Source organism: Salvelinus alpinus, chromosome 20, assembly GCF_045679555.1.
Source record: "Salvelinus alpinus chromosome 20, SLU_Salpinus.1, whole genome shotgun sequence".
NCBI classification, from domain to species: Eukaryota; Metazoa; Chordata; class Actinopteri; order Salmoniformes; family Salmonidae; genus Salvelinus; species Salvelinus alpinus.
The window spans coordinates 42,164,154-42,177,084 of NC_092105.1; the positions used below are offsets into that span (position 1 = coordinate 42,164,154).

Genomic DNA, 12,931 nt, shown 5'->3' on the forward strand with positions numbered 1-12,931 from the left:
CAAAGGATTGAAAGAGAAGTTGGGGAAACACGTGTACAACATGCGACATCAATACTCCAAACTGAGAGAATTAAAAGAGAATCTGTGGAAAGAGGAGATCATTGTGCATATTGACTTTGCAGAGAACTACCTGTATAAATACACCAATGAAATCCAGGCAGTTCACTTTGGTGATTCTCACAAGCAAGTGACACCTGTGTTGGATATACCACAAGTTATACAGTTTCACTTTGCTCACTGAGCTCTTCTATGCAGCTGACCAACCTGCTATCTGGGCCCATCTCTCAAAAACACTGGCATACTTCCTTGAGCTCTGCCCATCAGCTACTTTTGGAATCTTACTTTGTCTTATATTAACTAAATGTTTAACAATGGTTGTTCAAAATGTTTGCAAAAAATATATTTTTTTACAAAGCCATTTCCACCACACCTTGTCATTTCCACCACACCAATATTTTTGAGGTAAATTAGTATATTATGTATAATTTACATTGATTGATTTGTTTTAGATAGAGAAATCATATGGTTGTTATAATCTCACAAAAAGGTTGGGTGGAAATATCTTATTTTTCATGATAAATACATGTTTTCAGCTGTCACAAAGGCAGGTTTAGACAGTCAGGCATCATGTTGAATTATTAATATTATGAAAACCTTAAAAATCACTTAAAATAATATTCTATACAAGTTCATGTATAAGAAATGTGTTATAAATTAATTGTATGATATTTCATTTTCAACTAAAATGTGTAATGGCGTGATGGAAACAGCATTTGTCTATGGCTGTCTGAGAAAAATGACAAAAATATATACATTCTTGTATAGTACGATCGCAGCCATTATCAAGACAATTATAATACTCGTAAAATGGTGTTTTAATAAGTTTTAATTTCTGAAATCTTACAGGGCCAAAGTGCCCGAAGTTGCAGAATCACCCATTTACAATGTGCAGGTAGATATGTATAGGTGTGTGGTGACTAGGCATCAGGATATATGATAAACAGAGTAGCAGCACATTCTTTTCAAATAATACACCATTTCTTCCAGAAAACTGTTGAAATTAAAAAATATTTTGGTATCGACATATGTACAGTATGTCTTTGGTGTGTAGTTGAACGAAAAAAAATAAAAAAATAAAAAAATCGGAATCATTTACTAAATCTTAGCTTATTCCACAAAAAAATCCTAAAATGGCCCAAACAATATTATTGGCACCTTCTTGAAGTAGTTAGAAATAAACAGATTCAAGCTGACCTTAAGACACAAGGTACGACATTTTCCAATCGCACCATGCGCCGCCAACTCAGTGAAAGCGGGTTATATGGAAGGAGACCCAGGAGGACCCCACTGCTGAGAGAAAGACATAATAGAGCCTGACTACAATTTGCCAAAACACACCTGAACATGCCAAAATCCTTCTGTGACAATGTCCTGTGGACAGACGAGACCAATTAGAGTTTTTTGGTAAAGCACACCATCTCTATGTTTACAGAAAACAAAATGAAGCCTTCAAAGAAGATAAAACCTTCCCTACATCAAACATAGAGGAGGTTCAGTGATGTTTTGGGGTTGCTTTGCTGACTCTGGTACTGGGTGCCTTGAACGTGTGCATGGCATCATGAAGTCAGGAGAACACCAAGGCGTTTTGGAGTGCAATGTCAGACCGAGTGTCACAAAGCTAGGTCTCCGTCGAAGGTCATGGGTCTTCCAGCAGGACAATGACCCCAAACACACTTCAAAAAGCACCCAGGAATGGTTCAAGACAAAACGCTGGACTGTTCTGAAGTGGCCAGCAATGAGTCCCATTGAAAACAACAGTTGGGAGAAGGCACCTTTCAAACCTGGGAGAACTGGAGCAGTTTGTAAAAGAGGAGTGGGCCAAACTGCCAGTACAGAGGTGCAGGAAGCTCATCGACAGCTAAAGGAAGTGCTTGATTGCAGTTATTTTGACCAAAGGCTGTGCAACCAAATATTAAGTCTAGGGTGTCAATAATTTTGTCAATGCCATTTCTATTTATTTTCTGACTTAAATGGATATATTACATTCTGAATGAAGAACAAAGGTTCTGTAATAACAGTGAAATAAAGAATTGTGGAGAACAAATGTTTTGTTCAATTTCAACTTATTTTGGGGGGAAATTGTGAATTACAAGAAAAAAGTGCAAGGGTGCCAATATTTTTGGCCACGATTGTATATGATGATTATGTGTGTGTGTGTGTGTGTGTGTGTGTGTGTGTGTGTGTGTGTGTGTGTGTGTGTGTGTGTGTGTGTGTGTGTGTGTGTGTGTGTGTGTGTGTGTGTGTGTGTGTTGGAGTTGGAGTGTCAGTGCACGTGAGTGTGTAGTCTTGTGAATGTTCATAAAGTGACAAAATACAAATAAAATACAAGGATTACTCAGATAGTCCATGTAGCCATTTTTTGTTGTTGCTATTTAGCAGTCTTATGGCTTGGGGACAGAAGCTGTTCAGGAGCCTGTTGGTGTCAGACTTGATGCACCAGTATCGCGGAAGCAGAGAACACTCTATGGAGTCTTTAATAATTTTCTGGGCCTTCCTTTCACACCGCCTGATATAGAGGTCCTAGATGGCATGGAGCTCAGCCCCCGAGATGCACTGTGCTGTCCCCACCATCTTCTGTAGCACCATGCGATTGAGGGTGGTGCTGTTGCCATACCAAGCAGTGATGCAGCCAGTCAAGATGCTCTCAATGGTGCAGCCGTATAACTTTTTGAGAATTTGAGGGCCCATGCCAAACCTTTTCAATTGAGTAACTTAAAGCTCTTGACCCGCTCTACTGCATCTATGGCTTTTGATTGGGGAAGCAGCGAACCTTCACTGTGGGGACAACATCGCTGATGCATTTCCTAATGAAGTGACGGAGGTGATTAGCTCGTCAATGTTATCGGCAGAGCGTCAGAACATATTCTAATCAGCACTAACAAAGCAGTCCTGTAGCATAATCTCTGATTCTGATTACCATTTCTCAACGGTCACGTGTGCTTGCTGTTTGAGCTTCTGCAAACAGGAAGCAGGAATAAGGAGTCATGATCTGATTTGCCGAATGGGGGAGGGCCTTGTATGCTTGCTTGTGGGTAGAGTAACAGTATTCTAGGACTTTATCGCCACTAGTGGCGAAGGAGACGTATTGATGGAAGTTGGGCATCACCTGTCTTAATGACGGTGAAACTAAAAAGGACAACAAGAAAAGCAGCCTCCGGGTGCAAGTTTTCCTGGTTGTTTATATCCTCGTACAGTTTGTTAAGTGCCAGCTTGTTATTTTTCTTTTCCTGAGGTGGAATTTATACAGCGGTCACGGTAACAACTGAAAACTCCCTCAGGAGATAGAAAGTTCAGCATTTGACCATCAGGTATTCCAAGACGGGTGAACAATGGGTCGAGACTTCCACTGTGCTCTCGTCAACACACCATTTGTTGTTGATGAAGAGGCAAACTTCTCCCCCGCTCTATTTCCCTGACTCCACTGTCCTGTCAGCTCGGTGAATGGAGAATCCATCGAGTTGGATAGCCATGGAGTTATCTTGTCCGAAAGCCATGTTTCAAAAAAGCTGTGAATATTGCAGTTACGACAGTCCCGTTGGTAGCAAATCCGCGATCATCTATCTTATCATCAAGTGGCCAATAGAATGGAGGGAAGAGGTGGCCAGTTTTCCCTTCGCCTTAATCTCGCCAGGACTTCTCCTCCCTTGCCTCTGTAACACAGCCGTTTCCTCTTGGATACCCTGTAAATTGTGTCGGAATTACAGAAAGAGCGAAGGGCAGATGAGTCGAAGTCGAAGCCGAAATGAGGTAAGTAATCTGATGTTAAAAAGTTATTGTCTTTATAAGAAACGATAACGGATACATTTCGTGAAAATAAAGTAAATATAAACGCCAAAAGAATCACAAAATAGCAAAGTTGGGTTGGAGCTGACAAAACAGTGACCATACAGTAGTACTAATGGACAAATTCAGAAAGGTCCCTCCCTCCAGGTAGGTCCTGTTAACTTCTGTTTAAGAAATATTTTGCAACAGAACCGGCGGAATGAACACCCCCCTGATCACCAGCACACACAGTTCACTTTCAGAGCAGTCACATACTGCATCATCACTTTGCTCATTTTATAATTCCTTCTCGCATCTGCGCGCGCTCTCCTCCTCTCACCTTTTCCCCCTCATTTGTGGACTTCAGTGCACAACAGCTATCTGTGACAAGTTACAAAAACCTCTCCATGCCAAACCATAACCGCTAACAGCTACACAGCCTACATTGTCAGCTCATCGTCACTTCTTGTTGTACGCGGAATGAGGAAGAGCTCGGTTATGTTTGTTTGGAAAGTTTGTTGTTTAAAAGTCTATTGGAAAGTTATTGGTAGCTACCTAGCTTCTTATGTTGGATCCCGTGACGCAGTTGGTATCAGTTGCTGGGAGTCCTTGTATCTTTCCAGTGATCCTGACGACCAAGGACAGGTCTGAGGAGCTATTTGGCGTCGCAGCTAACTTAGCTGCTAGCTAGCTGAACATCAAGCTAGCGACGCAGTTAGCCATTGTGGCTGGGACGACAGATTGTCCCGGGTTTGTGGCAGATTGTCCAAATAGTCGTGGATTCTACTAATAAAAGAATGGACGACCTGACCAGAGAGGTCCAGGACCTGAAGAACAGTTTGCAGTTCTCCCAGGGTCAGCTCGACAAGTTGAAACAAGAGAACGGCAAGATGACACAATCTGTAAGTCATTGAGAGAGGACATCAGTTCTGTGTGTGAATCCATGATAACAAAGACAGATAAAATAGACTATCTCGAGGGACAATCAAGGCGAAACAACATGGTTGGTTGTGGACGGAATTGCAGAATCTCCACAAGAGACCTGGATGGAGTCTGAGGACAAAGTGAGGGAAATGATCTCAGAAATTGAAGATGGACCACAGGAAGATTGAGGTGGAGCGCACCCACAGGACTGGAAAACCCACCACCGGCCCAGGTGATAGGCCCAGGTGATAGGCCCAGGTGACAGGCCCAGGTGACAGGCCCAGGCCGATAGTGGTCAAGTTCCTGAGGTTCAAAGACAAGGTAGCTGTTCTGGAAAGAGCCAAGAACTTGAGAGGAACATATATCTTCCTCAACGAGGACTATCCTGAAGCTGTGCGCCAGAAGAGGAAATAACTGATCCAAGCCATGAAAGCTGACAGATCGCGTGGGGACATTGTGTACATCCGCTATGACAGACTCATTGTTCACCCTCCCTCCCAGAAGCCTGGAAGGGATGAGAGAGCCAAGCCTATGGGTTCGTAGCCTCAACCCCGCAGCACACACACCAATTGATTAATGGACTGCTGAATGTATATATTTTTCTCTTGCTTTGTCTGCTCTTTTCAAAATGATGTCTATCTCTGATAAGCTACACAGGAAAGGGCTGAAAATAGCCCATATTAATAATATGTAGCCTTAGAAATAAGGTTCATGAAATCAATAACTTGCTAACATCAGATAACATTCATATATTAGCCATTTCTTGGAATCACTTAGATAATTCATTTTGATGATACATCAGTAGCAATACAAGGATATAACATTTATAGAAGAGACAGAAATGCTTATGGGGGAGGTGCTGCTGTATATATTCAGAGACATATCCCTGTAATGCTTAGAGAAGATCTTATGTCAAGTGTTATTGAAGTGTTGTGGTTGCAGGTTCACTTGGCACATCTAAAGCCTTTTCTTTTGGGGTGTTGCTAAAGGCCACCAAGTGCTAACAGTCAGTATCTAAATAATATGTGTGAAATGCTTGATAGTGTATGTGAAATAAACAGAGAGGTCTTGGGGACCTGAATTTCTTGGGGACCTGAAAATTGACTGGTTTTCATCAAGCTATCCGCTCAAGAGGAAGCTTCTTACTGTAGCCAGTGCCTGTAATCTGGTTCAGGTTATTAATCAACCTACCAGGGTGTTTACAAACACTACAGGAACAAGATCATCCACATGTATCGATCAAATTTTTACCAATGCTGTAGAACTTTGTTCGAAAGCTATATCCGTACCCATTGGATGCAGTGATCCCAATATAGTGGCTATATCCAGGAAAGCCAAAGTTCCAACAGCTGGGCCTAAAATAGTGTATAAGAGATCATACAAAAGATTTTGCTGTGACTCATGTGGATGATGTTAAAAATATTTGTTGGTCTGATGTGATAAATGAGGAGCATCCAGATGCTGCATTTGATGAATTTATGAAATTGCTTCTTCCAATTATTGATAAACATGCACCTGTTAAGAAACTGACTGTTAGAACTGTTAAGGCTCCATGGATCGATGAGGAATTGAAAAACTGTATGGTTGAATAAGATGGGGCAAAAGGAGTGGCTAATAAGCCTGGCTGGACATCTGACTGCCTTACTTACTGCAAATTGAGAAATTATGTGACTAAACTCAACAAAAAGAAGACACTTTATTATGAAGCCAAGATCAATGATATAAAGAATGATGGAAAAAAATGTTGGAGTACTTTAAATTAAATTATGGGCAGAAAGATAAATTAAACTCTATCTTTCATCGAATCAGATGGCTTATTCATCACAAAACCATTTGATGTTGCCAAATACTTTAATGATTATTTCATTGGCAAAGTGGAAAGATTTAGGCAGGAAATGCCCACGACAAACAGTGAGCATTTATATTCATGCATAAAAAAACAAATAATGAGAAAAAAAAGCATTGCAAGTTTGAATTTTGTAAAGTTAGTGTGGGAGAGGTGGGAAAATGATTGTTAACGATCAATAATGACAAACCTCCTGGCATTGACAACTTAGATGGAAAGCTACTGAGGATGGTGGCTGACTCTATAACCACTCCTATCTGTCATATTTTTAATCTGAGCCTAGAGGAAAGTCTTTGTCCAAAGGCCTGGAAGGAAGCCAAAGTAATTCCGCTACCCAAGAATGGTAACGCGGCTTTTACTGGTTCAAACAGCAGACCTATAAGCATGCTGCCAGCTCTTAGCAAACTGTTGGGAAAAAATGTGTTTGACCAAATACAATACTATTTCTCTGTAAACAAATTAACAACAGACTTTCAGCATGCTTATAGAGGGCACTCAACATGTACTGCACTGACACAAATGACTGATAATTGATTGAAAGAAATTGATAATAAGAAGATTGTGGGAGCTGTACTGTTAGATTTCAGTGCAGCCTTTGATATTATTGACCATAACCTGTTGTTGAAAAAACTTAAGTGCTATGGCTTTTCAACCTCTGTCATATCGTGCATTCAGAGCTATCCATCTAATAGAACTCAAAGGGTTTTCTTTAATGGAAGCTTCTCTAATGTCAAACATTAGAGAAGCATTAAACAAAGCATGTGTGTCCATGTATGCTGATGATTCAACCATATATGCATCAGCATCCACAGCTAATGAAGTCACTGAAACCCTTAACAAAGAGTTGCAGTCTGTTTTGGAATGGATGGCCAGTAATAAACTGGTACTGAACATCTCTAAAACTAAGAGCATTGTATTTGGTACAAATAATTCCTTAAGTGCTAGTCTTCGGCTGAATCTGGTAATGACTGTTGTGGCTGTTGAACAAGTTGAGGAGACTAAATTACTTGCCGTTACCTTAGATTGTAAACTGTCATGGTCAAAACATATAGATTCAATGGTTGCAAAGATGGGGAGAGGTCTAGCCGTAATAAAGAGACGCTCTGCTTTTTTGACACCACACTCCAAAAAGAAAGTTCTGCAGGCTCTAGTTTTTTCTAATCTTGATTATTGTCCAGTCGTGTGGTCCAGTGCTGCAAGGAAAGACCTAGTTAAGCTGCAGCTGGACCAGAACAGAGCGGCATGTTTCGCTCTTAATTGTAATCAGAGGGCTGATATAAATACTATGCATGCCAGTCTCTCTTGGCTAAGAGTTGAGGAGAGACTGACTGCATCACTTCTTTTTATAAGAAAAATTAATGTGTTAAAAATCTCAAATTGTTTGCATAGTCAACTTACACACAGCTCTGACACACACACTTATCCCACCAGACATGCCACCAGGGGTATTTTCATAGTCCCCAAATCCAGAACAAATTCAAGAAAACGTACAGTATTATATAGAGCCCTTATTGCGTGGAACTTCCTTCCATCTCATATTGCTCAAAAAAAGAGCAAACTTGGTTTCAAAAAACAGATAAAGCAACACCTCGCAGCACAACGCCTCTCCCCTATTAGACCTAGAAAGCTTGTGTGTATACAGTGATATGTAGGCTACGTGTGCCTTTTCTAAAATGTATGTACAGTTGAAGTTGGAAGTTTACATACACCTTAGCCAAATACATTTAAACTCAGTTTTTCACAATTCCTGACATTGAATCCTAGTAAAAATTTGCTGTCGTAGGTCAGATAGGATCACCGCTTTATTTTAAGAATGTGAAATTTCAGAATAATAGTAGAGAGAATGATTTATTTCAGCTTTCAGCTTTATTTCCGCTCATGATGCCATCAATTTTGTGAAGTGCACCAGTCCCTCCTGCAGCAAAGCACCCCCACAACATGATGCTGCCACCCCTGTGCTTCACGGTTGGGATGGTCTTCTTCGGCTTGCAAGCCTCCCCCTTTTTCCTCCAAATATAACGATGGTCATTAAGGCCAAACAGTTCTATTTTTGTTTCCTCAGACCAGGGGACATTTCTCCCAAAAGTATGATCTTTGTCCCCATGTGCAGTTGCGTAGTCTGGCTTTTTTATGGTGGTTTTGGAGCAGTGGCTTCTTCCTTGCTGAGTGGTCTTTCAAGTTATGTCGATATAGGACTCGTTTTACTGTGGATATAGATACTTTTGTACCGGTTTTCTCCAGCATCTTCACAAGGTCATTTGCTGTTGTTCTGGGATTGATTTGTACTTTTCGCACCAAAGTACGTTCATCTCTAGGAGACAGAACGCGTCTCCTTCCTGAGCGGTATGATGGCTGCGTGGTCCCATGGGGTTTACACTTGCGTACTATTATTTGTACAGATGAACGTGGTACCTTCAGGCATTTGTAAATTGCTCCCAAGGATGAACCAGACTTGTGGAGGTCTACAATTTCTTTTCTGAGGTCTTGGCTGATTTCTTTTGATTTTCCCATGATGTCAAGCAAAGAGGCACTGAGTTTGAAGGTAGGCCTTGAAATACATCCACAGGTACACCTCCAATTGACTCAAATGATGTCAATTAGCCTATCAGAAGCTTCAAAAGCCATGACATCATTTTCTGGAATTTTCCAAGCTGTTTAAAGGCACAGTCAACTTAATGTATGTAAACGTCTGACCCACTGGAATTGTGATACAGTGAATTATAAGTGCAATAATCTGTCTGTAAGCAATTGTTGGAAAAATTACTTGTCTCATGCACAAAGTAGATGTCCTAACCTACTTGAAAAAACTTTCGTTTGTTAACAAGAAATTTGTGGAGTGGTTGAAAAACGAGTTTTAATGACTCCAACCTAAGTATGTAAACTGTAGTTCTGTCCTTGAGCTATTCTTGTCTAATGATGTTCTGTATTATGTCATTCTGTATTATGTTTCATGTTCTGTGTGGACCCCAGGAAGAGTAGCTGCTGCTTTTGCAACACCTAATGGGGATCCTAATAAAATACCAAAAATACCAAAATATTAAAGATATAGTCAACTAACTAGAACTAACATGTTAGTAAACAATCCAATCGATGCATACAATCACACAGTACAGTGTCCAGCAAGCAGTTTAGCAGTTACACCGGCGAGCCCCGGGGCCAATAAATTAATAAAACTGAAAGCATTCCTCTCTGTTTGAGTCAGGTTGCTGAGTAGGCTTAGTGAAGTGAAAGGTAAACTAAGAATAAAAAAATACAACAACATATAGCTAGCTCTCTCGCTCTCTGCTACATCTCCATTTTTGAATAAATTAATTTGTTCAAAACTGTTTAACTATTGTCTTTCTCTCTCATTGTGTCAACTACTCACCACACTTTATGAACTGCAGTGCTAGCTAGCTGTAGCTTATGCTTTCAGTACTAGATTCATTCTCTGATCCTTTGATTGGATGGACAAGATGTTAATTTATACTGCAAGAGATTTGATAGGATGGAGGACGTCCTCCGGAAAGTTGTCATAACTACTGTGTAAGTCTATGGAAGGGGTGAGAATCACGAGCCTCCTAGGTTTAGTATGGAAGCCAATGTACCCAGAGGAGAATGGAAAATAGCTGTCCTCCGGCTACACCATGGTGCTACCCTAGAGTGCTGTTGAAGCTACTGTAGACCGTTATTGCAAAACAGTGTGTTTTAATCAGTTATTTGGTGATATATTTAGAATAGTTTTATCTAAAAAGGATAACTGAGGAGCTCCATTGGTTCCAATGTCCCATAGTCACAAAGTGTCTCAGAGTAGGAGTGCTGATCTAGGACCAGTTTTTCCTATTGCATAATGAATAAGATTACATGGACAGGTCAGTTTTTCCTATTGCATAATGAATAAGATTACATGGACAGGTCAGCACTCACACTATATGAATACAGGCCAATAAATGTATTCCCTGACAGAAATTTAGGAAAATACAGGGCTAAGCTCACTATGGCTACATTAACTAGGCAGCAACAACAGCATAAAACATGATGTTTAAATGTCAATAGTATGGAGACAATTATGGACACAATGTGCTCGCTAGCATTTCAACCACTCAAAGAATGGCCCTTGTATGCAGCCACTAAAACTATGATTCACTTTTCACAGAATAATTTAGGCCTAGTTGTGACAAACATGCTTAATCAGCAAAACTGTTCTGTCCATAAACAACTGCTGTTGCTGTTTATTGGGGAAGGTTTTCCATAGCGAAGTGAAAATGTATCATGCAGACAGAGTCTTAAGAGGGGAGAGAAATATGAAAAGCTGCAGGAATCTCTGCTATGTCTTTTCAAGTGAAATCCTCACACATACAGAATCTCTCTCACACTACAGGGGAATGTTTGACTTGAATAATAAATTTTTAGGCCTAATCACTGCAATATTGTGAATGTTCAGCGCGTTGGCCGAGACAAAATTGGACAGCAGAACACTACAATGACAACAGCCCTGAGTGACAGCCATGTGTTTTCCTCTTTTGTCTGCCCCTCCATCACCAAATTAGGCATACCCTCCGATGTCCCAAACACACAGAAGCTCTGTCGAGACAGCCTGTACCAGCCACCCTCACAGCTGAGAGAACAACGTGGAGGCCTACATCTTACCACCACCACTAGGGTTGCAAAAGGAGGGTATATTACTGGAAACTTTCTAAGTTTACCAGTAAACAACCAGAATTTCAGCATCTTTCAAGGATTTATGTAATATATCACAAGACATCTAGTGGCCCTTTTGAGTACTTCAGATTATCACAGGTGTCTGTAATAATCTAGCCCTCTGTGACTTCATCACATGTAAAATACATGAAATAATTTAATAAGATGCAAACATTTTTTAAATAGAATGACAAAGCTGTAAAAAAAAATCCTAAATATAAGCCATCAATTTAGTGAATACCATTAGGTGTTTAATATGAGGTTTTCAGCATGAAATATCCTTAATATATTTTTTTTTACAAACTTGTATTTATTTTACTGTCAATATTTATTTGTTGTCAATGTTTTGGCGTCAAACTGGTGGCAGTTATGAAAAAAGTCAATAGTTGGAAGAGATGCATAGTTAATAAAAAATAATGGCATTGATTAAATACTTTTAAAATTAATTAATTATTTTTCTTTTGAACCATACGGTCTATCAACTAGAAACTCATTGACAATATAGACACAGATATAATAAATTAATACTATATATACATTTTATTCAAGTTATTCAAGTATAAATTACCAAAGTTACGATAGATTGCCATAGATTCTGTTAATTACCAAAATTACTGAAGATTCTGGTAACTTTGGTAACTTACAATTAGCTTTGCAACCCTAACCACCCCCCCGTAATGGCCGTGCACACGTACACACATGCGTACACACACGCACACACATGCGCACTCATTAGTGTTTGTCAGAATTGTTATATTTGTTTAATCTTTAATTTCCTGAGAGATAAATGACATGGGACAACCTGCCTTTTGGAGCTCAAAGTCCTGATTGAACATTGCTCTTATTAAAGAACAATGTGCTTAAGAAAATAAAAATGTTGAGAAGCAGAAGTAATAAAGTGGTACATTCTTGTCCCAGTTTACTTTTTGCGTAAGCCTCTCAATTAAATGTGGTTTACATCAATTGGATTTTGGTCTGAAGAGCAAAACCACCGCCTGCTGTGGGAGCTCTTTGAAGGAAAGGTCGTTCCTCAGTCTCTGTCTGGATGCTATGCCAAATCTGATGAGATGACAGGAACATCAATGAAGTGCATTCCAATTGCTTGGGAATCTGTAAATGTGCAAGGCGTTATCATCAACTGAGCCATAGTATAGATAGATGGTCCATGCAATTGAACATATCAGTGGGAGTAAGGCATGTTTAGTCCTCCAAAGGTGAGGTAATCACCTCCTTCCACAACTCCACATGAGCAAGACGTGACTTAGCCTATCAAACAGGATAACGTCATAATTATATAACACATTTACTTCGAATTACAATGGCATGATAACATACTATGTAGCAGGGTTGGGGTCAACTCAATTTTAATTCAGAAAGTAAACCGAATTCCAATTCCAAAATGTCCTAATTGAAAAGCATTGAAGTGAATTGGAATTTCAGTGTACTTCCTGAATTGAATGGAATTTAAATGGAATTGCCCCCAACCCTGCTATGTAGTACAGTAAAATATAACAAATATAAGATTGCTACACTGTATAGGTAGGCCTAGTGAAGTAAGATTGCCCCACAACTGCTGACAAAGACGAGTCAGCAAATTGGGTACGTGTAGGGCTAGGTTCACCACCTGTAGCCGACATTATTGAATGAAAAAGCTCAGTT

General features: G+C 39.9%; 1 protein-coding gene across 11 annotated transcripts in view; it reads right to left on the bottom strand.

Moving 5' to 3' along the window:
* Positions 1-12,931, bottom strand: part of LOC139546930 (protein TANC1-like) — a 303,586-nt gene that overhangs the window by 214,170 nt on the left and 76,485 nt on the right. The gene's annotated exons all lie outside the window — the stretch shown is intronic.